This window comes from Lagenorhynchus albirostris, chromosome 3, assembly GCF_949774975.1.
Source record: "Lagenorhynchus albirostris chromosome 3, mLagAlb1.1, whole genome shotgun sequence".
In the NCBI taxonomy this organism is placed as follows: Eukaryota; Metazoa; Chordata; class Mammalia; order Artiodactyla; family Delphinidae; genus Lagenorhynchus; species Lagenorhynchus albirostris.
The window spans coordinates 56,545,888-56,571,712 of record NC_083097.1 but is presented as its reverse complement, the minus strand read 5'-3'; the positions used below and the strand labels follow the sequence as shown (position 1 = coordinate 56,571,712).

Sequence of the window (25,825 nt, the reverse complement as noted above, 5' to 3'; positions counted from 1 at the left end):
GTAGTCTGAATAAAGATATGTGCTATAAGTGTAAAATGCAAACTGGATTTTGAAGACAATACAAAAAAGATTGTAAGATATCTCAATAATTTTTATGTTGACTACATGTAGAAATGATAATTTTTTACATACATTTGGTTAAAAATACATTATTGAAGTTAATTTCATCCTAATGTGGCCACTAAAAAATGTTCAATGACATACATGGCCCATACTTGTGGCTTGCATTGTATTCAATATTTCTATTGGGCAGTGCTGGTCTAGATGATCCTGTTCTCAAGACTGGAGCCATTTGGAAGCAGGGATTATCAGTTAGGATGCTTCAGTGTTCAAGTAGTAGCAACCTCAACTCAAAGTGATGTAAATAATAATGCGAAAACAGTCCGGGGCTAGGAAGCGCTGGGGTTGATTGTTGTTTTTCTTTTTCCTAAATTTATTTATTTTTATTTTTGGCTGCGTTGGGTCTTCGTTGCTGTGCGCGGGCTTTCTCTCGTTGCAGCGAGTGGGGGCTACTCTTCGTTGCAGTGCGTGGGCTTCTCACCACGGTGGCTCCTCTTGTTGCAAAGCACAGGCTCTAGGCATGCGGGCTTCAGTAGTTGTAGCACGTGAGCTCAGCAGTTGTGGCTCACAGGCTCTAGAGCGCAGGCTTAGTAGTTGTGGCGCACAGGCTTAGTTGCTCTGCGGCATGTGGGATCTTTCTGGACCAGGGCTTGAACCCGTGTCCCCTGCACTGGCAGGTGGATTCTTAACCACTGTGCCACCAGGGAAGCCCTAGCACTGGGATTGCTAACACAGTAGCTCAGTGGCATCATTAGGACCTGGTGCTTCTCACTTTTCCACTTTACTCTGACCTGGCTCAGCTCAAGGGGAACATATCTATGGAAGTCCCAAAAGTCACATGCAGATATTTTTAATGTCCAGAGGAAACAAAAGGGGAGGGGGGTGGTTACCTGTCTTATCTCTCTTCTTAGGAGTGAGGAAGTCTTCTCCAGATGTGCCCTCCCTTCCCACCTCCCCCCTTGCCCTCTTATCTAATGGGCCAGAATTGGGTCACATAGTTCATGCTAAGCCACTCACCAGCTCAGTAATCGGATACTGCATGGCTTGAAGTAATCTGGAGTGAGACATCTGTTGGAAAGAGAACCAGGACCATGACAGGAAGAATGGCTATTTTGGACTAAACAACCCCTGACATTCTTGGACAATTCAGGGAGAGGGCACATGTCTCGCAGGGTCATTACACATTCTGCTATCCCAGCTGAACTGATTTAGCTTGAAATACAATAGAGCTGCTATTTTATTTGATCCCCAGGCTACTGAAGCTTAATAAATACGTTTACATAAATAGACCAACAAAGCAAATAAAATCCCATAGCTCAATGTGGTGGAAAGGAGAAAGCACTGTATCCTAATGAAGAGACCTGACTTTAATAACACCTTGCTGTGGCACCTGTGAAGGCTCAACGACCCTGTCTGGGCTTCAGCTTGTTAACCTTCCAAATCAGTGTTCAAAGATTTTGAGTCAAGATAGCAAAATAATCACATGAATATTTCGCCCTACTTTAATACATAGGAATGGTGATATAAATGGAATACAAAACATTAAAAAATATGTCATACCAAAACATTCAGGACCCGGTTTTAATGTGGAGGGGGACACAGGGGATGGTTTCCACACACCACCAGGCAATTTTGGGGACACCAGCTTAGTGTCCTGCACTCAATTCTGACACTGTGTACCTGAAGATAGTGTCAGATCCCACCAGTTAAGGGCTCAGTCCCACAAGACTGTCCACACCCCACTTGTGTCAGACACCACCTGAAAGTCCGAGTTGTCACCTGTGCTTCTGACCAAACTGCTAAGGCTTAGAGGTTTCCACCACTGCCTATTCAGGTTCCACTGATTTGCTAGAGTGACTCACAGAACTCAGGAAACCACTTTACTTACTAGATTACTGGTTTATTATAAAAGGGCCTAAATCAGGAACAGCCAGATGGAAGAGACACATAGGACAAAGGTATGGGAAGAGTTTGAGGAGCTTCCCTGAATCTCAATGTGTTCCTCAACTCGGAAGCTCTCCAAACCCTGGACTTCTGGGTTTTTATGGAGGCTTTATTGCATAGGTATGATTGTTTAAGTCATTGGCCATTGGTGACTGATTGAACCTCCAGTGTCTTCCCTCCCTGGGAGTGGGACTGAAAGTTCCAGCCCTCTCACCACATGGTTGGCTTTACTGGCAACCAGCCCCCATCCTTAGGTGCCTCCAAAAGTCAAATCCTTAACATAACAAAAGACACCTTTCCGCTCACACCACTTCGGAAATTCCAAGGGTTTTAGGAGCTCTGTGTCAGAAACAGTGGAGGAAGACCAAATATACATATTTCTTATTACAAATCACAATATCACTCATACTCAGAAACTAAAGGAAAAATCTCATTTTAAAATTAAAAATAGCAAATGTTTGGAAAGTTGAAGTCATGGAGCACGTGGAAAGTAGGTTCTGTCAGAGTTCCGCTGGAAATGGGGCTAAGTGGACTGTATGCATCATGGTGGACCAGGTTTTCTGAGTTAAGCTGGGTGCTAAGACAGCACATCCACAAGGGAACTGGGACTGAAATAACCCTGCCTGACCACCCAGCAATGGCTAGACATGTTCCACTTGCCTAGAGGACCCAGACTGGAACTGGAGTCTCTGTGTGGCTTCAGAGCCACTACACCACAGTGCTCACCCCTTCTGGTCGAAGGACCTGTGGCTACTCAGTTCCCAGGTAGCCCTAGGATTCACGTCATTCTCAAGGTCAGCCCCAGGGATCTGGGTTTTAACTAGCCCTGGGGTCTCCAGATTTCTCTGTGTAGTGCCCACTCCCTACCCCCACCCCACCTCCAAAATATCTGTTTACTAATTATACACACAAAATCATATTAGCTTATTATAAAACAAATGCAAAAGAAATTTTAAAAGGATGGGAAAAATTGTAATAAATCATACTTTAAGGTTTCCTGCTCACTGCAGTGGCCCTATTCGATCATGAGCGGCTATCAGCTGATATTAGTTGAGGTTTTCCTTATTGACATAAGGTATAAATCTGTATTTCAAAAAGCTTTCTTGACAGTATTTTCAGCAGGCCTCTTTGCAGATCTGAATAATTATTTTGTTTTTACTTTGTAATGTGGATGAAGGTGCAGGAAAAAGGTCAGCTCTGCCATTTTCTTGCTCTTTGCTTAAGCTTGTACTATTAATATTCTATTCAGTTTGTAGTTTTGCAGGAATATTTTTAAGCCAATTGTTCAAATTGTTAGTTGGCAACATACAAGCTGTATTATGTTACAATACACCGAAAGCCGATGAAGGAATGATGGTATTCGGGTGAACCCCTTTCCATTGTGGAATTCCCAGTTTTCCCTCAGGATAACTCCAGCTCTGTTTGTGACCTGTGACAATCTTACATATGAACCAAGTGAGGGCACCAGTGTGATTAGGTATACTAAATGTTGATAAATCTAAACTTCTTATGGAGGAGGATGAATATAAGTTTCTTTGGGAGTTCTGCCCAGCCTTCTTTAGAGACCAATGAGTTGCCTCGTTCATTTGCTAACTCAAGTTGGAGATTCTGGCAAGAGTATGAACAGTCATTTAAAGGGTGTTTATGCTACCTTTAACTAAGGCCTCTCCACCTCTAAATATACCATTTCCATATGCCATCTCAGATATCTTCTTGCCCAGTAGCTGACAAGGGCTTAAGAGAATTCAATTTTATCTCAGCAGAGGGCGTCCCTTCCTTCTAGGAATGTAGCAAGCCCTTAGCAACAGGAGGCTGTCTTAAGACCTAGGACCTATGAAAAGGTCATGAGAGCAGTCTCTACATCTGTAAGGGCTGAATGAAGCTCACTCTCTATTCATTATTCATTTCTTGGGGGAACCGAAGTCCAGAGAACTGCTCAGAATTCCATGACTAGCTGATAACTAAACCAGCACCTGAATTCAAGCTTCCCACACTCTGCCCAGTGCACTCTCTAATATTCTTCACAGCCCTCTTATGTGTACTTGTTAAGCAATAGTAATGCCAGCCCATTTTCATTTAATGTAATTACTGATATATTTGAGTTTTTATCTATCATCTTATTTCATGATTTCACTATGTCCAACCTCTTCTATGATTCTTTGTCTTTTGTTTTCTGACTCCTTTTGGATTGACTAAGATTTATTATTATTTTTTCTTATTTACTATTTTGGAAGATTTACACTAGTTACCTCTTCTTTCAGTGTTAAAAGCTTAGAAACTACTTTTTTAATATTTATTATTTTATTTTTAACCTTGCATTGTTAACTTATCTAAGTCTAGTATAAATATTGATCCTTATCACTGGCCTATACAATTCAGAAACATAAGCACACTTTAACCCCATTTACCCGCATCCTAACTCATTTGCTATTGTTGTCAAAATTTTAAATTCTATATAATTTTAAAACTCCATAGATACTTTAATTGTTTTTTTGTTCTTCATATTTTTCTGTATCCCAAACTTTCCATCTGGATCATTTTTTAGAATTCTAACATACATCTTTTAGAATTTCCCAAACTCTCTCTTTTAAAAAAGTCTTCATTCATCTTTATTATTGAGTGCTCCCTCTCTCTCTCTCTCTCTCTCTCTCTCTCTCTCTCTCTCTCTCTCTATATATATATATATATATATATATATATATATATGTATGTATGAAATAGAATGCTAAGCAGGCTATTGTTTTCTTTCTGCCTGTTGATGATTCCATTTTACTATCTTGTGACTTCCATTATTGATTTTCAGAAGTCAGCTGTCAATTTAACTTTACATCTTTGAAGGCATTATGTCCTTTTCCCTATGGCTACTTCTAACGTATGGTATATATACAGTTCCATTTCTTTGGCTTGCTATGGTTTTACTCTGATGTGTCTGGAAGTGCTGAGTGGATACAATGTGTAGAAACAATTAGGCTTCTTGAATCTATGGATTGATGTCTTTCATCAGTTCTGAATATTCTCAGTTATTATATCTTAAAAAATTATTACCTTTGGCTCTCTCTCTTCCTCAAGCATAAAACCTTCTTTAGACAAAAGTCTCCCTCTTGCTCTCTACTTCAAACATAGCAAGGTGGTTTTATAGTTTGTGGCTAATGATTTCAACAGATATTAACTCCAGTGCTTATGAGCCTATTTTAATTTTCTGTTGTTTCTGCTGGTTCTTGCTCAATGTATTTTGTTTCCCTGTATGACTATTGATTTTTGGTAGTGGTTGGACCTTGTACTTCAAAAATCATTTGTAAGAATAATTTGAGGCTTAGTATTATAGCATCTTCTTCCAAACAGGATTTTCATTTGCCTCTGCCAGACACCTGAGGTCCTACCAGTCTGGATCCATCTCAGACCAAGTTCAAGGCTTGAGGTTCCTTGGACCACCCAGATAAAATGAAGCCAGAAGGAAATTATGTGCAAGGATTGGTTTACTCATGATTCACCTTACCTGAAGCTGCAACTCTTTGGGACCCCAGTTTAAAGTGGAGGTAGTTTATTAGAATTTCTACCTCTGGTAGGTTGCATGTTTTGCCTTTTGCTCCCTGGCCCCAGAAATTTGTCGAAAGTATAGCTCAGTTTTGCAGCTGTTTCTTTAGGACTGGCAAATGCTCTTAGGGAGAAATTAGATTTGAATATCAGTCCTGTTCTCTGAGTTCTTAACTTCCAGATTTTGGCTTTTAAGCTGCTCACTACTTGGTTAACATTTTCATGCTTTTAAGTAAATATTTTTTATACTTTATACAGTTTTATAGGTTTCCTTAGTGGGAGGGTTGGTCTAAATTTCCTAGTCATCAATCATAGGGAGTAAAAGTTACAATTTATATATTCATCAGAGGAAAGAAAATTTTTCATCGTCTTCTATCTCTACTTCATGATTACCAATTTGTTAGTTCCTATAAAGCACTTTACACATGCCAAGGATGTAATATATTCTGTAGAACCAAAATTACAATGTAGGACTCATCAAATCCTTTAAAAGAACCCAATCTGGTATGAAATAAAATAGTTCATAAAACAATTTGACTACTTCTGGCCTTTGAAATTCTGTATGATAAACTTGTGCCCCACCAACTCATAAGAATATAATGGAAGATCCAGTGATCCATATATAACATATGCACAAAATATATACTTATTGAGGGCACTTGATCTTCCCACTGAATGAAAATCTTTCCCCCTTACCTTGCCTCTTTCAGATATTTCCTCTATCCTCACATTCTCAATGAAGCCTTCCCTAAACATCTCATTTGAAATTGCGAACTCCCCCCATTCCCACACTTCTTTTTTTTTAATATAAATTTATTTATTTATTTTTGGCTGTGTTGGGTCTTTGTTGCTGCGTGTGGGCTTTCTTGTTGTCACAAAGGGGGCTACTCTTTCGTTGCAGTGGGTGGGCTTCTCACTGTGGAGGTTTCTCTTGTTGCGGAGCACAGGCTCCAGGTGTGTGGGCTTCAGTAGTTGTGGCATGCGGGCTCAGTAGTTGTGGTGCACGGGCTTAGTTGCTCTGAGGCATGTGGGATCTTTCCAGACCAGGGCTCGAACCTGCGTCCCCTACAATGGCAGGCAGATTCTTAACCACTGTGCCACCAGGGAAGTCCCTATTCCCACACTTCTTAATCTCTTCCTGTCCTGTTCTTCTCTCCATCACCCTCCACCATATTACATACTATATATTATATATCCTGGCTCTATTTATCACTGCCTCTACAATCTTGATAAATCTGCTTAACCTCTCAATTCTTTGATTTTTATAGATGTAAAATTGAACTAAGAAAATTATCTCACCCTTCTTCGTATGGATGTTTCACAGATGAGTATGGTGATAGATCAGAAAATGATTCTTAAAAAACTATTTAAAAAAATGAAAATTCTAGAACTGAAAATTGCAATATCCAAAAAAAAAATTTACTGGTAGTGCTTAACAGTAAATTAGAGAGAAAAGAAAAAAAATCAGTGCACTTTAAAAATAGTTCAATAGAAACGATCCAATATGAAGAACAGACAGAAGAGAGATTAAAAAAAAAATGAGCAGATCCACAGGGACCTGTGGACAGTATCAAAAGGTCTAATATATGTGCAATTGGAGTCTCTGAGGGAGAACAGAAAAAAAATGGTACAGCAAAGAATATTAAAAAAAAAAAAGAATAGATAAAAAAATGTACAAATTTGGAGAACGAGATGAATTTATGGACTTAGGAAGGAGAGCAGACTTCTCACAGGATAGATTTAAAAACACACACACACATGCCCAGGCCTATCGGAGTCAAACTGCTAAAAACCAAAGTTTAGGAGAAAAATCTTGAAGAACCCAAAGGATTTTGTTACAGACTCATTCCACACCAAGTAAAATACTGCAGCTAAAGTTTAGTGGACTTGGAGTACTGAGAGGAATATTTCAGGGGAGGAGAAATTGCTGCTTTTCTCTACAGCACATCCTTTATGTGAGAAGTTCATTGACGATGAGTGCCAGGTAGGATGGAGGTTGGTGGCTGGAAAAGAGATTAGCAGCCCTTCATTTCGATTTTGGTTGGGTAAGGTCTTCTGGAGGGAGCAGGATGCTGCAGGCTCTCTGGAAGACATAAAGATTTTGACCCAAATGACTCTAAAATCAGGGAAAGAGAAGTGAGATCCTCATGGTAAACTTGTGAATGGTCTGAACAGAAAGTCTAGAGCTTCTTGGAGCCAGGGGAATTTTTGAAGTGGAGTTAGAGAAAAGAAATTTGGGGGAAATGGGAAAGACCCAGAAGATTTTGATTATTTGACAGCATTTGTTCCCTTAGCGTGATTTTCTTCCTTTCTCTCACAATTTAGTCTAACCCTTCTTGGGGCGGGTAGGTCTCATGAGCAAGCGCTTTGAAAATACAAAGGCAGATTCCTTCCCTTCCCTTTCACAAATAAATCATGCAGTTCTGGAGGTAGCTGTAGAGAAATCAGTTTTCTGGGGCAGAATTTTGGCCCTGTTTTGGCAAATGTGGCCTCTTTAGTTCACGAAGGATGATTTTAATGACTGAAAACAAATAAGACCCCCAAATGTAAACCCAAGGTTTGCTGCTTGTTATAATTGTATTTTCCATACTAGACTGGAAATAAAGTCATGGTGTTTTTGTTTGTAATGTAAGCCTATTTATCTCTTTTTGTTCCCCTTTTCTGGTCCTATCGGCCATCCCTCACTGTCTCTGTGCTTTAGGATCAATATCCCTGAGGGAAGGGAGGAATAGGTGAAGTTCAAGAAATAGCTGAAGGCGGGTTGCCTGATGTGGAGGCAAGGACCCAGTGTCGGTCCCGGGGCTGTGCATGGCGGGGAAGGTGCATCTCCGCAGCGTCGTGGCAAGTCTTCCAGACCTGTCTGCAGCTCTTCCTGTAACCAAGAGGCCTTTTCCTGTGTTTGAACTCACCACCAATGGCTGTCCTACCAAAGGTAAACAGCTGCTCTTTTTCCAAAAGAAAGCTTTTAACTTTTCTTCTGGAGGAGACAGAAGAGGGTTGTTTGAGGACTGGGCGGAGGAGGAGCATGGGGCGGGGAGGCGGGGGTGGTGGTGAGACCAGAGGAAGCCCAAGTGACCCCAAGCCCTGCCCTGCCTGTTTTTCTTTGTTTCTTCCTTTCTTCCTCCCTTTCTTTCTTTCTTTCTTTCTTTCCTTCTTTCTTTCTTTCTTTCTTCCTCCCTTTCTTTCTTTCTTCCTTTCTTTCTTTCTTTCTTTCTTTCTCTCTCTCTCTTTTCCTTTCTTTCTCTCCTCTCTCTCTCTCTTTTCCTTTCTTTCTTTCTCTCTCTCTCTCTCTCTTTCTTTCTTTCTCTTTCTTTCCTTCTTTCCTTCTTTCTTTTTTCTCTTCACCTCCCTCATTATTTCTGGCTAGCTCCTTTGTGCAGGCTGCCTTCTGTTCACCGACAGCTGCTTTGAGCGTCAGTCAGAGCAGCTCATCTGCCAGGCTGTGCGCCTCTGGTCACATCGCTCTGAGGCCTCCTGTTTGTCAGCTTCAAAGTGCCTCACAAGTGGTGACTTGCCTCCTTCCGGGTGGATGTTAAAAGAAGGGGAAGCCTGGACATACTCATGACACCGCTGGAATTAAGGCTGGAAGCTTCTATCTCATTTTGCAGAAGAAGCAATCAGGACCAAAGAAGAGCGGTTGAAAACCACTGCCGGGCCTTGTGGCCAGTAAGTGGAAGAACGGGGGGCCCAGGTCTGCTCGCGTTTAGTCCCAAGGGGTTCTTGCCAGGCCTCACTCACATTTAGAACTGTGTTTCTCAGGCAGTCAGCCTGCCTCAAAAGCACCTCAGGGATGGTGACATTTGAGAGGGGATGGGGGAAGGGAGGAGAATACTTACTGGATGGAACTCCACCCTCCTCCTTCAATGGGTCTCTTCTCTTTGGTCTCATCCACTCATTCACTCATTCATTCACTTAACAAATGTCTGTTGAGCAGCTTCCATGTGCCAGTGACTTCCAGACACTGGAGATACAGCAAGGAACCAGCAAAGCCTGGGTTCCCACGAAACTTATATTCTGTTTTCTGTATTAGTTTCTAAGTAAGATTACTTTTTGGTCAAAGGGTTCTGTCCATTTTTTTTTTCTTTTAAAGCAAATAAAATCTTTCCACTATCTAGCTTTCAAAGCATTAACTGGTACCTATCAAACACCCACAACATTAAGTAGAGATTTTGCCACTACATAAAACAAATCAGCTGCTGATCTTCCAGACTCTGACAGTTTAAAATCTATCAAGAAAAGACACCTAAAAAGAAAACTTGCCCAAGACAGTATCACTCACTGACAAATGTGGGAGTGAAATAAAGAAACAAATTGATGGTATAGATGTTGAGCTGAACTCTTATAGTCCATTATATTGGTACCAGGGGTCACTAGTACATTCTCTTCTCAAGAATTCCATGTAGAATAGGATAAGCATGTGATCCTTTAAAGTTGACCCCCTTTGTTTGGTGGTGAGTGGAGGTGGATGTAACAGTTAACAGCCTTATTGAGTTTCAGAGTCAAACTGTGATTGCCACCAGCAAATATTCCTACCTGGGAGTTTTGGTTTGAAAAGTTTAAGGCCAAAAGTCGTAAACTAAGCAGGCTTCCTGATGCTAGTGTATTAATTATCTTTTGGGGTATAACAAATTACTCCAAAGCCTAGTGGCTTAAGAAAACAAACGTTTATTATCTCACAGTTTCTATGGGTCAGGAGTTGAGGGACAGCTTAGCTGGGTGGTTTGGTTTAGGATCTCTGGTGAGGTTGCCGTCGGAATGTGGCAGGGCCTTCAGTCATCTGAAGGCTCGACTGGACTGGATGATCCATTGCTGAGATCACAGCAGGAGGCCTCCATCCCTGTCCATGTGGCCCTTTCCACAGGTTGCTTAAGGGTCTTCATGGCATGGCAGCTGACCTCCCCCAGAGCAAGTAATCTGAGAGTGAGGGAAAAGAAAGCCTTAGTGCCTTTTGTGCCCTGGTCTCCTAAGTCACTCCACATCACTTCTGCCTTATTCTAGTGTCGGGAACAAATCACGAAGTCTAAGTGGTTAGAATTAGACTCTGTCTTTCAAAGAGAAGAGTAAAGAATTTGTGGGCATAGTTTAAAACCGTCAAATTTAGACTCCCTTCAGATTTAAATTTTACTTTTTCATGTAGAGTCTTAAACAAATCACATTTCATTTGTGAATACTTCACTGTATATTTAAAAAGCAAACCACCACACCATTATCACACCCCAAATGATGAATAATAATTCCTTAATTTCTTTTAAAAATAGTCTCTTTTCAATTCTAAAATTTTAAAATCAAGAAATTCCACGTTAGAAGTTCAGATGTTCAGCTTATTTTTTAGAAAATAAGATGGTCTGGGTCACACTAGGCCTATGTTCTCACATGGTCACAAACAACTCTAGGTGGGATATGAACTCTTCGATTTGCCTTGATCCCCACCACACCCTATTGCATTACACATGGGGCACTGGTTAAATGAACCTGCTTGGTTCATTTAACATTTGAGTTTACCCCTGGTCTAGGTCCAAGGAGGCTGAAACGTGTGGCAATGGGTTTGAAGAAGGGGGTAGCTTGACCCCTGGTGTGAGTTGGATCCCAGAAGATTAGGAAAGAAGACAGGTTGCAGCAACCTTGGGTCTCACCTATGTAGGGCTGTAAAGATGACAAGGATAACCATAGAGATCTGGTCAATATGGCCTCGGAAGTTTGGGTGGACGTTCCTGTGACTGCACTTGGCACTGAGGGTGTAGAGGCACGAGCAGAGCCAGCCACCTCTGAGGGGACCATGAATCAGCCAACATGGATCAAGCCTCAGTGCTATTTTCTTAGGGCTGTGAAAGTCCTGGGTCTGGTACAACCTAAGGAAGAGTGTGAGAGTCATGAAAAATAATGATATAGAACTGTTAGCCAACTTTACCAAGGAGGGGGAACTTTAATCACACTTCATGTAATGTATAAAAATAAAGTTATTTCTTGTCTCTTGTGTGTCACTGAAACATAGGGTCTTAGGGTGCTTGGAGAGAGCCTGTAAGTAGAAGAAAAGGCCTTTATGACCACTCTGGAGGAAGACTGTGGAAAAATGAGCCCTACTGAATAATGGAAGTGAGTACTGGAGGAGGATGCTTGCTCACCTCTGGCCTGACAAGAAACCCACAGGTGCTTTTTAATACAACTACTGCCCTTCCCCAACTTAAAAATCCTCATTTGCTTCTATCAGATATTTGGAGCTCAGAATGCATTTTCCTGTAGAAACCATGTGTTCCTTGGTGATTAAGTCCACAGGCCAGTTCTTAAGATTTAGTCCTGTAACTAAATCATAACCCTATCCATCTACCACATCTAACAGACTTTCCTTAGAGAATTTCAGCCCGGGTCCTAACATGGAATACCTAGAGTACATTTTCCCCAACCCTACTAGTTCAAACCCTGAGTTCCGCTCTATCCCTCAGACTCATCCCTCCTGGGCCAGCTTTGAGAACACTACCAGCTTTTCAGGAGCAGCATGGGTGTGTGCTGGAGAAAAGGGAGCTCTGTTGGGTGAGTATTAAGAAATGCAGGCACAGGATACACGTGAGGACAGTGACAGTAAGGCAAGCCGACCAAGAGGCTAGGGTGGAGCAGAGGCGGGTAGGTACTCAGGTTTGGAATCTCTGGAGATTGGGGGTGGGGGTGGGTACATGGTAGAAGGTGCTGCTGTTCAAAAGTGTGAATCTTTCATGAGCCAGCTGTTTGCGTGCCAGGCACTGCCTATATTCACTCTCCAGTAAACCCTTGCCACACAGTGTATGAGGGTGGCGCTCAGACTTTACCACCCACGACCTCTCTAGGCACCAACACGTCCACCTGCAGCTCCTGATGGCCCTTCTCGTCACAACCAGATTTAGGCTAGACTTTACAACTCTTCATCTGCTTCCACTCTTGCCCCTCCACAAGCCATTCTTTGCACAGTGACCAACACAGGCTTTCTGAAATGCAAATCTGATCATGTCCTTCTTCTGTGTAAAATCTTTAATGATTTCCCAACCATCTTAGGATCAAGTTCAGAATCTGAACTCGGACCCCCCAGCTGCCCGTTGCAGGAGCTGCTGCCTCCCCTCCTTGCCTGGCACATGCCTGCTCATTCTTCAGGTCTCAGTTTATGTTTCATTTTCTTAAGAAGACTTTCCCTGACCTTTTGTACAGATTTGGTACCTGACTACACGCTCTCCTAACTCTTAGGTTTCCTTCTCAGAGCAGTGACTGCAATTGTAATTGTTCAGATACCCAAGCATGATTTATTTAATTGAAAGTGTCTCTCTCTGCCAGGAAGTAAAATTCATAAGTGCATTGCCCACTCCTAGCATGGAGCCGTCTGGTCCATAAGACATGCTCACTAAATGGTTGCAGAATGCGCCTCTGTGCTGTACATTTTTACCTTTTATATTATACAACATGTTCTCCAATTCTAGGGACCAGTTTTTACTGTGCGACAGGCAGTGTTTGTTAGCTTTTGGTTGAAATAGAGCTCTGAGCCAGAATTCCCTGGGTTTGGAATCTTACTAATTGTGTGATACTGGGAAGTAGTGTAACGTCTCCATGCTTCAGTTTCCTCATCTGTTAAAAAAGAGGAGGAGATAAAGGGCAACAATAGCACCTACTTCAGAGGACTGTTGTGACGATTAAATAAGTTGTGACATGTAGTATGTTTAGAACAGTGCCTCACACATGGTAAGTGTATGAAAGATTTTAGCTCCTCTTCTTCTTTACTCCTAAGAATATGAAAAATAGGTGTTATGTTATTATCCCCACTTGTCAGATGAGGAAACTAGATGCATAAAACAGGCTTTCTTTAGTAACTTGTTTATAATCCTTCATATCATTTTTTCATGCTAAAAAAAAAAACTAAAAAGAAAGAAAGAAATGAATGTTCTCACGTTTTGGGAGTTGGGACTTGGAGGATATTAGGGCCTGGCAAGATGAAGAGAATAAATCAAAGAAACAAAGGAAGTTTCAAAGCTGTTTCAGGCCCGGGACTTGGCCCTCTCCTTGCACGTTAGTCTAATGCGTGAGAAGCCTACACGAGGGAGGGGAGACCCAACTGGCACCGAGTCTGGAAGGGAGTTGGCGAGTCCATGGAGAGTGACTCAGAGCAGCAGGGACCAGCATCTCCAGGTCATAGCAGGAAGTGAGAGCCGTGGCTCCCAATCCGTTCTGAAACGACTCAGGAACTCTGCCAGGGTCTCCAAAGCCATCACCATGTCTTCAAACCAAATCCACTTGAATTAAAGAAAAAAAAAACTATGCCATGCGTCCCATGTGAGAGGAAGTAGGTGCAAAGAAACCAAACAAAAGGTTGTGAATCACTGGAGTGGACAATCTTCCTGGAGAGAGGGGAGTCCTGCACCAGGCTTTAAAAAGACATCTGGCAGCGACAGGAATATTCCTGGCAGCCTGTTGTTAATGGCCCCAAAATACAAACAACCCAAATATCATCTTCAGTAGAGTGGATATGTAAATTGTGGTACAGTCACAGAATGAAGTATTCTCCAGCGATGACAGTGATTGAGCCATAAGTACACTCAACAGTAAGGGCGAATCTCACAAACATAACACAAAACAGAAAGTACAATTTGCTGCCATTTGTTATGTAAACCAGGTAATAGCATCTACGTCAGGTTCGAGAATTTAGGGCCATGTGACCCTTGAGGAGAGGTAGAAGGCTGGAGGGCCACAGGGTGTCTCCTCTTAGGTTTCTGTTATTCAGATGTGTTGGTTTTATAAAAATTCACTGAGGTATACACTTACTTTTTTGTGCACTGCTCTGAACATATGTTATATTTCAATTCATTCTTCACTTCCCCACCCTCCATGGCCAGGGGTCAAATTAGTCCTGGGTGAACACATAGCCCTAGAGCTCTGGATATTCAGAAGTGGGAGACGTACCAGTCAGGATGCTTCAGAAGTGGGAAGCATTCTGAGTAGGGCTAATGTTTCTGCAGTGCTGGTTCTGAGTCTTGGGTCACTGCTTTTGCCTCACTGAATTCTAACCTTGGTGTTTCTCCTTGTCCCCTGATCTTGTAGCCCTCTCTTTCTAATCAAATGATCTCTATAATATCGAGTGCAATGTGGAGCTCACCTGTTGGGTCAGAGGCCCGGCCATAGTCCAGTTCTACACGAGCCTTTCCTCAGTTGTCTGCAGTACAAACATCCATTCCCTTCACTTTCCTTCAGAATCTGAATAAATCCTGAGATGGCTGGAGAGGAAGCTTCACCAGCCTGAGTGACCTGATGAGAAATCTCTCCCGTGAAACCTGATGGGAGGGACTTAGGAATTTCAGCTTCTAGACACCCAGTGGGTGATTTTACAGGTAGTAGGGGATCATCTTCGTATGATTGGCAGAGCAGGGAAAGAGGGAGAAGCCCGTTCTATGCATCTCACAGGAGGGTTACAACGAGCTCTATGAATGGAACAGCTGGGCACAGGCAGGGCTGAGAATCCCTTTTGAAAAACCGTGGCTGACTTACCTAAGACCCATGCTGCTTCCCAGTATTTTGAAAACACTAGAAATCACCTTCCAGCTTTTCCAGAGGTGAAGTCACAAGTTCCCCGCTGGATGCAGCTCCACGACATCAAAGCCGTCCAGCTCGGATGGCACATGTCCCCATCCAGGCTGTCCTTGGGCGGGTCAGCTGGCTTGGAGAAAACAACACGCCTCAACGTGACAGTCCCCACATTCTGCAGACTTGAAAGGGAAATCCTCTGGATTCTGACTGGGCTCCTGGGGCTCAGCCCTGGCTCTGCCCCGAGGCTGCAAGAGGAATACGAACAAGGAAAGGGCTGCGTGTTGCTGTCATCGCTTCTCCAGGTGATCAGACACGTTTGCAGCCCGATCTTCTTTGGTCTTCACGTCCCCTCTTTGCCTCCGCTGACTGGTGCCTCAGACACCCAGCCCAGCATTTCCCCCCTTCTCCTCACTCACCCTCACCTCCCTCCCACCTACTTCCACTTTTTATTGTACATTTCAGCAGAGCGCTTCTTAAACCTCGCAGTTACTCAAAGGTTTGCCCCCAGTATCGCTGTTGTTCTACAAGAATTGATTCCTATCCCTCCCCGAAGCCATTCTTTTACGTTGCTCTCTTGCTTTCGCAGATTTTCATTTTCGTGTTCTTTTCCATTTCTACAAAGGGAGGATATAGAGGAAGGCCAGCAGAGGGCAAAGAGCACCGGAGCTGAATCAGGAGAGAGATGGGCATTTTGGTTTTAGTCACTGTGTGTGTGACTTCGGGCAAACAGTACAGAGTCTTCTCTGGGCGTTAGTTTTTTCATCTGTAGATGGGGTTGGATCACCCATGGCAGAAATCCAATGCCATGTGTTGTGTCAGTATTGGTGCCACGGGAATGCAAAGAATAAGACTGTTCTGGCTCTCACAAACTTACCGAATGACATTGTATTCTCTATGATACACACACAGACACATACATATTCATACACACACATATTCAGGTAGAGAGATAAATTGATAGATAACTACTGGTGGAAGAAAACTGGATAAATGAATGATCTTATAGTCCATTGAATCCCATAACAGTCTTACAGAGAGACTGAATCAGAATCATTCTTTTCCCGAACTCCCTTGACTTGCACCTCGTGCTCAGGTGTGACTCTCCACCCCATTTTTTCATAATTGGTTGAAATAAGGAAGTACTTAAAGTTGTTTCTTCTTTTGCTGCCACAAAGATCTGCATAACTGCTGGTTCCTGTTCGTGGTGAAAAATGGTCTTAACCAGATGAATGAAGGGCATAAGACACAACAACACAAATCAGAGAATTTTAAACCATGCTTATTCCTAAGCGAAACAAACCCTAAACAGAGCTCATGCCTGCCCACTGAACTCCTAGGGCCCCTAACTTGGTAAAGGATATTCCCTCCATTTTCTAGCTGTTTGTATTCAACCTCCCTATCCGTTTTCAAACACTGTGGCTCATAGCACAGGGAGATCAGCTCGGTGCTTTGTGTCCACCTAGAGGGGTGGGATAGGGAGGGTGGGAGGGAGGGAGACGCAAGAGGGAGGAGATATGGGGATGTATGTATATGTATAGCTGATTCACTTTGTTATAAAGCAGAAACTAACTGTAAAGCAATTATACTCCAATAAAGATGTTAAAAAATAAATAAAATTAAAAAATAAATGTTAAAAAATCTACATATTGCTGAAAACCCCCACAAACTGTGGCTGACTTATCTAAGACCTGTGCAATATTTAGAAAACAAATTAGAAATCACCTTCCAGTTTTTCCAGAGGGGACCAAATCCAAGAAACATTAAGAATGTAAAGGATAGGACAATGTAAACAACAGTTCTGAGATAACTATGTCCAACAGCAGTGTGGCAAGTTTTTTTTTTTTTTTTTTTCTTTTTCATCCACCAGCAGAGATGGAAGCTTGCTTTAGTCTATTGTCTTGGTCCATGGCAGGGACCAGTGCATAAATCTGTTATTTGATCTGGGAAGAACTATAGGGCTCTAGAGTCAGGCTGAAGAACTGCAGCAACGCTGGTGTTTCAAAGAGCCTAGGAAGAGCCATGCATTCTGGCTGACCTGCACGCTGCCTGGCCTCACAGGCTGCCGCTTTGCCTCAGTTAGCATGACAGACCAAACTTTCCCTTGCTCAGAGTGGACAAGACATGATTTGTTCCCCTTTGGCTGTGTCAGTTCTGCAAACTAGATACCAGAGGCTGCAAGCTCAGGAGAGCCTGACTTTCTGGAACACCATTTGTTTGGACAGGCCAAGCCAGTAAGGCTTTTCATCTCTTTAAAGATCCCAGGGCAGAGAGCATATTTGAGGAATTCCTTTTTTCAAAGTTTTTTTGTTTTTTTTTTTTTTTTTTTGCCCCTTCCAACATTTTGTTTAAGAGAAAATGAGATGTCTATCTTCTGTTTCCTTATTTTTTTTCAGGAAAGCAAAGGGTTGTTGACTTCCTCCCTCTCCCCTCCCTTCCTTCCTTCTTCCCGAAGGTACTCATCTGAGAAAAAGAGAACGAAGTATTGTTCCTGTTCTCTTTCTTAAGTCATTTGAACACTGTCCCTGCGAGTTCTTTAAGTTCCCTGCAATCTGTACACAAGACAAGGAGGGAGAGAGAGAGGGAGAGAGACAGAGAGGCAAGGGATCAGGTAAAGCACGGGGGCTGCTGCAGCCATTGAGACTCAGGAGCTGGTAAGTTACCCATGCAATCCTTTCTACCTCCATTTCACTGTCCCTGGGATGAATATTGCTGTGGGCATCTTCAACAGAAAATGCTTTACTGGGTGTAATCCTTAATCAAAGCGTACAACTGAAGGATGGCCCAGCATTTAAGCTTATATATTTTTTTAAGAGAATACTGATGTTTTGCAGAGCTGAGGCTGGCAGAACTGGGCATAGAATTGCACTGGGCTAAGGAGGACATTGTGTTAAATCTGAATTTTGGCACAGATAAGATGGCTGGGTTAACCAGGAGCCACTGGAGTATGTGATGTGTCTCACTGGGGAATTCACTCTTCCTCAGCGCTGTGTCCTGAGAACCTTATCAGGGTGTCTGCTAAGAACTGAGGTTTGCTGTGGGGATTTTGTTACCCATTGTCTAGATTGAGGTGCCTTCTCTTGCTCCTTTCTTTTCATTCAGCATCCCCCGCAAAGAGAACTGTTAATTTATGATTGTTATTCTGCATCACTGAGGTAGGAGGAAAGAAAGAAGGGAATGTCACTTCGAATTGTACTTCATGGCGGGGGGGCTTATGTGTTCAGGTTCCACACGTGGGTTGAATGTAAATTTATTATCCACTGTCAGTGGAAGATGTCATCTGCCACACAAAAGAAGTCAAAGATTTTGGGGCATGTAGCTTTAGTTTTGGAAAACAACATGCCACTAACAGGAAGATTGAGATTGATCTCTTGTGATCAGGAGTGAAAAACCAAGCTAAATGTTGAAAAGTACTTACCCCGCGCCTGGCTTTCGAAGCACCAAATAGAATACAGCAAACTAGTCAAGATTACACACACAACTAGTTTTTAAAAGTCTAACTTCAATTAAATTGGGCAGAAAGTATAATGTTTTGAAGAACTCATCATGGCAAGCCACAAGGAAGCCAAGATCACATTGTCAGAAACAGGCCAGCAAGGTCACTCTGAAAGACCGTGTATATTTACTAATATTAATCATTCAACTCAGAGAGGTGTTGAATGGGTGAAAGACAAAGGACAGGCAGAGGTTTTTTCATATATTCATTTCTATGAAATTTACTGATTGAAGTCATCTGGGATGTGAAGAGTGTGATAAAAATAGCTGTTCTCTCATTTATAAATTAACTTGGCTAGACTATGCATTAACCACAATCAAGTAATTAATCTTTATTCGAAACCGAGCCATCATCTTAATAAGAATAAGAAAATATGATAGAACTGGACTGTTATGTGGGTTTTGTTCCATTAGTCAGACTTCTTTTTTCTTCTCCTTTTTTTCAAGAGGCTTTCCTTAGGAGCACTATAAAACGAGCAATGGAAAAGAGATGTGATTAGCGTTTGCCTGCTGAGGAGGCAAAATCATGCTAATAACAGTTGAAAGTGTTCTCCAGCTCCCCTACCACTTACCCAGCCACCCCATCGCATAGATCTTCAGGTCAAAAGGGAGCCGGGACTGATCAGCTTGGGCACTTCTTTTATTTTGCATCTTTTATCAGCAAATGTGACCCCAGTAGAAAACTTAGGGCTGCGAGTTTTCTTGCTTCTTTCAGTTTCATTTTTCCTTGATAATGTATTTGATTTTACGTCCAATTAGAACAACATCAGAGAACACTCTCTCATTCGGGTTATTGAATAAAAGCATCAGATGCAACACAGTATGAAAAGAAGGACAGCAGAGTCACACTGACCAAAGACAAGTAAGGCAAAAGGTGGGTATGCCAATGGCGCAGAAAACAGCCTCGAGCGTGTGTCTCCACTATGGCCCAAGATTAAGGAGCTCAGGATAGATTCTTTTCTTTAAAAGAAAAAAATATGTATTCAGTATTTCCATTTGAGTCGTTAAGTCATTGCCATGAGAATATTTGTTGGATACTGGGGGGAAAAAATCAGCTCCCTAAAGAAGAAAGCCGTTGACTCGTTTAGGCTACTTGCTACCAATCTGTCTTCACTCAACTCCAAGGAGTGAGTTGGCATTTGTGGAAACTTCCAGTGTGTGATTCTTCTTTGGGGTCATCAGAGGCTCTTCTGTGATAACATTAGGGGAACTCCAGCTTGGAATGAGCCATAATTTGACACACAGAGGTTGTGTTAATTAATTTGTGCCCAAACTGTACATATAACTAAATTATAAATTTGTCACATAAATGTTAAATTATGTTAGGATGTGTCCTATAGGTCTGTGTGCTGGGACGTGAATCAAATGAGAGCAAGCAGAACATCAAAAGCACAGGCCTTGTTGTTATACAAATCTGGGTTTGAATTCCAGCTTTGTTGCTTACTGTGTGACACTTACTTCGGCCAGGTAATTAACCTCTCTAAGCCTCAGTTTCCCCTAATGTAAAATTGCATCTACGTTATAATAGAGTTGTTGTGAGGATTAAATAAGATTATTTATGTAACACGATTAACACAAAGCATGGCAAGTAATAGGAGTCAACCAATGTCAGTTGTAATTTTTTTATGTTAATACTTAAGGGTACTGTCTCTTTGGAATGTAGAGAGTAGACTATATCCCCATAATTTGTGACATTATCCTTGATCAATACTATACCAAGGGTCTGTCAGAACAAAAATCATGCCTCATAGCTTTGGAGTTGGGCACACATTGAGTGAAGCTCAATTCTTTTAAAACAAAGGAAAGCAGAGCTTAATATTTTGATGTTCATCTTCACTAATGGCAGAAACGCCAGATTTAGCCTCAGTAAAATGCCAGCTGTGTTCAATAGAGGGGCGAGTAGGGAAGAGTTTGTCTTGGGATAAAAGTCTTGAACTTAGATGAATGTTTGAAGAGACTACATGATATTGTAGATGTTTCATTCTCCCTTTCACCCACTTCCCCAAGCTCTCGAGCTCTGTGCTCTTGGTGACCTTTTCCCTAGCAGTGGAGGGCTGGAGGCTTTCTTTTTGGAGACCATGGTGGCAGTGACTCAGCCAAAGAGAAGAGGACTTGAAGTGACATGTTCTCCCCACAGTGAAGGCTAACAGATCCCTCTCCTCAAATATTTTAGCAGCAAGCCACTTACTTTATCACTGATGAATAGAATACCAGTATCACCACTTGTGTGTGTGTGTGTGTGTGTGTGTGTGTGTGTGAGATCCAACTGCTATTTTTCTCTCACTCTAACCTTTAAAACCTACATCCTGGTTAGTCTGTTAAGTAATAATGATACTTTAACGTAGGTCTTAGTTAAACTTCCCTCTCCATCTTCCAAAAGCAAAACACACAACCAGAGCAACAACCAAAATCTACCACCAATAACCCAAAACTTTGAGGTTCTTTTGTTAGAATAAGAGGCTCTGATACAATAGAGACTTGTTTGGACAACTTAACCCTCAGAGAGCAAATTGAAGCTGGGGTTTTCTACCCTAATGTGCAAAAAATGTGTCTTCTAAGGTGGCTTAGAGCAGGGGAACAAAGACCAGTGTGGGAGTGAGAACACTTCTGCTCTGTTTTGTCCAACCTCTGCTGCCCCCTATACGTGTGACCTGATAGGTTTCTTCACTTGCTTGGACCTCAGTTTTCTCTGTAAAATGATGAGGTTGGACCAAATCAGTGACTCTCAATGTGGTCTGTGTGAGAGCGTATCAGAATTCACCTGGGCCTTGTTTACACTCTTCTCCCCTGCCCACTGCACTAGATGATCTATGAGATTCTTATGCTGACATCCTGTGATTCTCTAAAACAGATGGTCACTGTCTTGCTCTGTCTTCTTCAGGATTGCATTGACATTAAACTAAAACGTATGTTTTAAGAGCCATACTTTTAAGCATAATTCCTATTCGGCATTTGATGTTCTCCCCAGAAATTAGTTTGGACGTATCAATTGTTATTCTAGAAGCTGTTAGCATTATGGAGTAAGGAATATGCAACCAATCAGATGAGATTGATGAATGTTCTATAACAACATATGTATCATAAAAGGGCAATTACTTAGAATTATAAATATTGTAATTCTGTATGAATAGCACTCTTCGATTTATGCATTTATATATTATTTGCATCTTACATTAAGATACAAATGCATTCTTTCTTTAATCAAGGAAAACACAGATACTATTTTTTTCTGTTCACTTTAAAAAAATATTTGTAGATTCAATCTCATAAGTTTTTTGGTTTTGTTTTTACCTGTTTACAGTGTGTGTTGTGCTGAGCCTATTTTAGAAGTTAGATCCTTGTCCCTAAGTTAATACTGACATGGAAAGGCAAAAGATTGATAATGGTGTTTGAAAAACTAGCACCCACAAGTCCTGTTAAATCTGCTTTAATCATAAGAAAAATCTGTAGCTTAGAGAAAAATTTCTGATTTCCCTAATTTCATTTCTACCCAAATCTCTTGAATATTTTTCTCACATGTTTATATGGCTGATAAGTAGAGCAGCAGTGGACACAGGTCTCCACCTGACAGAAGCAGAGAGGCAGCAAATATTTTGATGTGCACTCTCAGAAACAGCTAGCCTAATGATGGCTGTTCTTTTTAACCATTCAAATATCAAATACATTTAGATAAAACAATGACATATAGATAAAAGAATAAGAACATGTCTTCATCAGAAGTTATGTATAATACATAAATTCACTAGACAGTAAGCACCATGAGGACAGGGCCTTTGTTCGTTCACTGCTATACGCCTAGGGCCTAGAATAGTGCATGGCATAAGATAGATGCACAATAATTATTTGTGGACTGGATGACAATAAATAAGTGGGCTGTAGAGTGAAATATGCTATCTTAATATAATGCTAAATACAGCAGTTAGTAAGTTGAAAATTAGTCAAAGTTTCTGGGGTTCTGGACAGTGCCAAACTGCCAGCTTGACATGTTTATTCCCACCTGAATTGACTGGAGTTATGGCTTGTTCCACCATTACATGCATGGGGCTGTTACATGTATATTAATGTGTCATCTTGGCAAGGAACCCACCCACTTGCTTCTGGGAGATAAACATATATCAGATACACAGAAAAGACTTTGGTTGCATTTCATTTTCCATTCGTTTTCTGGGCAGATGATGGGTTAGCACATTGTTTTTGGCGAGAGAGAGAGACAGAGAGTGGTCATTTGTTTCTCCTTGACTAAAAGAGTTGTGAGCCAGGATTTAGCCTTGTAGGAAATGCTCAGTGCTCTCAGGTTTTTTATAGGCAGGGCTGTAAATCCAAGTTAAAGGGATGCCACTGAGTTTACACAAACACGAAGGAGTGAATTCAGGGAGGGAAATGTGATATCCTCGTGGCACACAATACCTTTTCCTTTATATAATTAGGCACCGGAGACAGCCAAAATGAACAAATCCTGGATTGAGGCAGTTGCGCACTTATTTGGCAAATTTAAAGTGGTAAATATAAGTATGAATATAACAACATTGGGGTCTTAGGTTTCCATTATCCATAGTAGGAACGGAAAAACCTCTCTTTGTTCACATTGATAAAGCCTGTCTCTTTAGTGCCAAATACCAGGGCCACACAAAGGAATTCTGACCCCTTCTCCAATTTTCCTATCATCTGCTACGGCCCCGCTTTGACCTCATTCTGTGACGGCCACTGGTATTAATGGGAGAATGAGATAACCACAGGATCACCACCACTCGCAACATTTATGGAGGAGTCATGACGAAGTTTGGGGACCGCCAAGAACTTTACATACATTATTTCACTTAACCCTCCCATTCTAAGAAATAGGTGCTTTATTCTCCCCATTTCAGAGATGAGGAAAGGCAACCACCTTGTTTAACAGATAGGCTAGAAAAAGTTAAGTGATTTACTCAAGGTCACTGAATTGATGTTCCTTGTTTTCAGGTTTCTCATTAAGGAGGAAGCAGCTAATAATTATTATTTTTTAATTAAGTATCCCTTAAGGCAGTGTTCCTCAAGTGTAGTCCAAGAACCAACAGCATGGCATCACCTGGGAGTCTGTTAGAAAAGCGGAATCTCAGGCTGCACCCCAGACCCCCTGAATCAGAATCAGCATTTTAACATAATCTCCGTATGATTCAGGAGCACATTCAAGTTTGAGCAACACTGCCTTAGGGTTTGGATCTGTTGTATACACAGATTGATTTCAGAATGTAGGTCCCTGTTCTACAGAGCCCTTTTGTAAACTTTGAACTTGTCCAGGACAACATAACTCCCTCTTGGATAATGGTGTTACTGGACAAGCCTCTGAGCAGCATTAGGCATGATTTTTGTGGTCTCACCTAGCAAGTTAACGCGGTACCAAGGTACCCTAATGATCTCAGAGAGTAAAGGTCTGGGGTATTGTTTTTCAAGTGTCTTTTGAGAACCAAACATCAGAATCACCTGGGGCCGATTACTAGGCCTTTCCCAGCTCTAATGTATCTGGGGAGGGGCCTAAGGCTCTGACTGTCCCACAGGCTACTGGCTCAAGGTAAGGAAGACCCAGCAGGGGCAGTGACAAGTTTTGGGACCATCATTCCAAAAAGGTGTCCAGCTTTTTCAGCGGTTTGAAAAAATATTTAAAAGCAACAGTATGAGAGAGTATCTCAGAGCCCTTCTGGGAAGAAGAGGTACGCTGCCAGCTTCTCCCTTTGAATGCTGGAGAATGGGGATAAGAAACCCTGCTACCTGCCTCTGGGAGAAGGTTGGGGGGCGGATCCCCAGCATCACCGCCAAGGAGCAGATGCCAGTACACACCCCTCACTCTTCCCCGTTCGAAAGAATCCTTAGAGCTTCCTTTGCACTGGGGACTCACCGTTCTCACTTAGAACAGAAATCAAGAGGGGCTATTGTTGGAAGGGTGGGGGAAAGGAAGCAGGGCCGGAAGAGAGTGAGGGAGAGGACCGGAATAACCTCTGGTTTGCTTCAGCCTGGACACAAGGCCTTTGCCTGGATGGAGACGGTGGCTTCTCCCCCTTAATGGAGGCCCTCTGGCCTTCCTCACGGGAAGTGCAGGGAGAGAAAGAACTCTGTGTTTTCAACGTTGTTTTATGGAACACCCACCACAAAAGCCACTGCTTGTCTCTTACTGTTTTTCTAATTCAGGCAGTTTTCTTCCCCACAGCATAGTGGAGCTCCCTCCCCTCCCCTCCACCCCAGATAGCTTTTTCAGTTAAAAAAATGTACGAAAGGGGATCTTTCAGCATTATCCTGAAAAATGTATACATTGAAGACTTTTAAGGTGCGAAGGAGCACCGTACCTAATCCACCAAGGTGGGGCTCCTGAACTACTAGAACTTGAAATCTTAGGGTGAAGAATATGCAAAAAGTTCTACAAGGTTACTCCTAGGTATATCCAGAATCCTGCCTCCCACCGGATTTTTTAAGAGTTGGGGGGAATTCCCTGGCGGTCCAGTGGTTAGGACTCTGCGCTCTCATGCAGCGCAGCCAGAAAAAAAAAAAAAAGAGAGAAAGAGAGAGTTGGGCAAGCACCATCTTTCTTAACACTCAGGAGATATTCAGTATGCAATGCAACAAGCAAGTCTGCGTCTCCTCCAACATCATCCAGAGCTCTCCTGCATCCCAGTCACATCAGCACCATCCCCTGTCTCTGGATCCCCAGGGATGGAGAGTTCTTATCTCCTAGCTGTAGCCTGAGTCGTGAGTCTTAAAGAGGATGTTGGAGAAGGAGTGGAGAGCCTAGTGTTTGGAAAAGAAGGTGCAGCTCAATATTACATCATTTTGGTTTGTCTTTACAACCTTTAAGTGCTCAGACATTCCACACTTTACACTGGCTCCTTGGGCTCTTTCTGAGCCTCCTAGGAGAAGGATTTCGGCATCACATATTCGGTACCTGCAGTTAGGAAGGACAATCTGCTGTGAGCAGATCCTATCCCAGAAGGATTAGGACATAAAGTGCTAAATTTATTTGCTTTTCAACCAATATGGATTTTGGGGGAGGGGGAGTTGGTTTACTTAATAAAGTGCTATCTCTCCTGTACATGGCACATGTGCCTTACACACGTGTGTATAAGCACACACACACAGACTATCCAAAATCATTGGCTCTTATGGAAGGAAACTGTGGATTAGCCCCAAACTGTTTATTTGACTCAAGAATCTAGTACCTGATTCTCAGCCCCCTATACTTTCAAACAGATTTACTATCGTAATTATATTTTTCTTAGATATAATAAAAAAGCTT

The 25,825-nt window shown here is 42.1% G+C and overlaps 1 protein-coding gene and 2 long non-coding RNA genes across 8 annotated transcripts in view; 2 read left to right on the top strand and 1 right to left on the bottom strand.

Moving 5' to 3' along the window:
- The window catches only part of LOC132516883 (uncharacterized), a 33,729-nt gene extending 23,467 nt beyond the window's left edge, over positions 1 to 10,262 (top strand). For 2 of the 3 annotated variants that reach the window (XR_009539498.1, XR_009539497.1), the window contains exons 3-4: positions 8,240 to 8,470; positions 8,906 to 10,260. This is a non-coding gene — a long non-coding RNA (uncharacterized LOC132516883). Of the gene's footprint in view, positions 1 to 8,239; positions 8,471 to 8,905 lie in introns of all 3 variants that reach the window. The other variant, XR_009539496.1, reaches the window with a different exon arrangement.
- On the bottom strand, positions 10,188 to 15,444 carry LOC132516884 (uncharacterized). Its single transcript, XR_009539499.1, has 2 exons — positions 15,034 to 15,444; positions 10,188 to 10,452 (listed from the first exon to the last, which is right to left on the bottom strand). It is a non-coding gene; the product is annotated as an uncharacterized LOC132516884 (long non-coding RNA).
- A 2,165-nt stretch (positions 15,445 to 17,609) lies between these two features.
- ZNF366 (zinc finger protein 366) overlaps positions 17,610 to 25,825 on the top strand; it is a 68,540-nt gene continuing 60,324 nt past the window's right edge. For 2 of the 4 annotated variants that reach the window (XM_060143103.1, XM_060143100.1), the window contains exons 1-2: positions 17,628 to 17,723; positions 19,324 to 19,438. The gene's annotated coding sequence lies outside the window, so the exon portion shown is untranslated. Of the gene's footprint in view, positions 17,724 to 19,262; positions 19,439 to 25,825 lie in introns of those variants that run through there. The other 2 variants (XM_060143101.1, XM_060143102.1) reach the window with 2 other exon arrangements.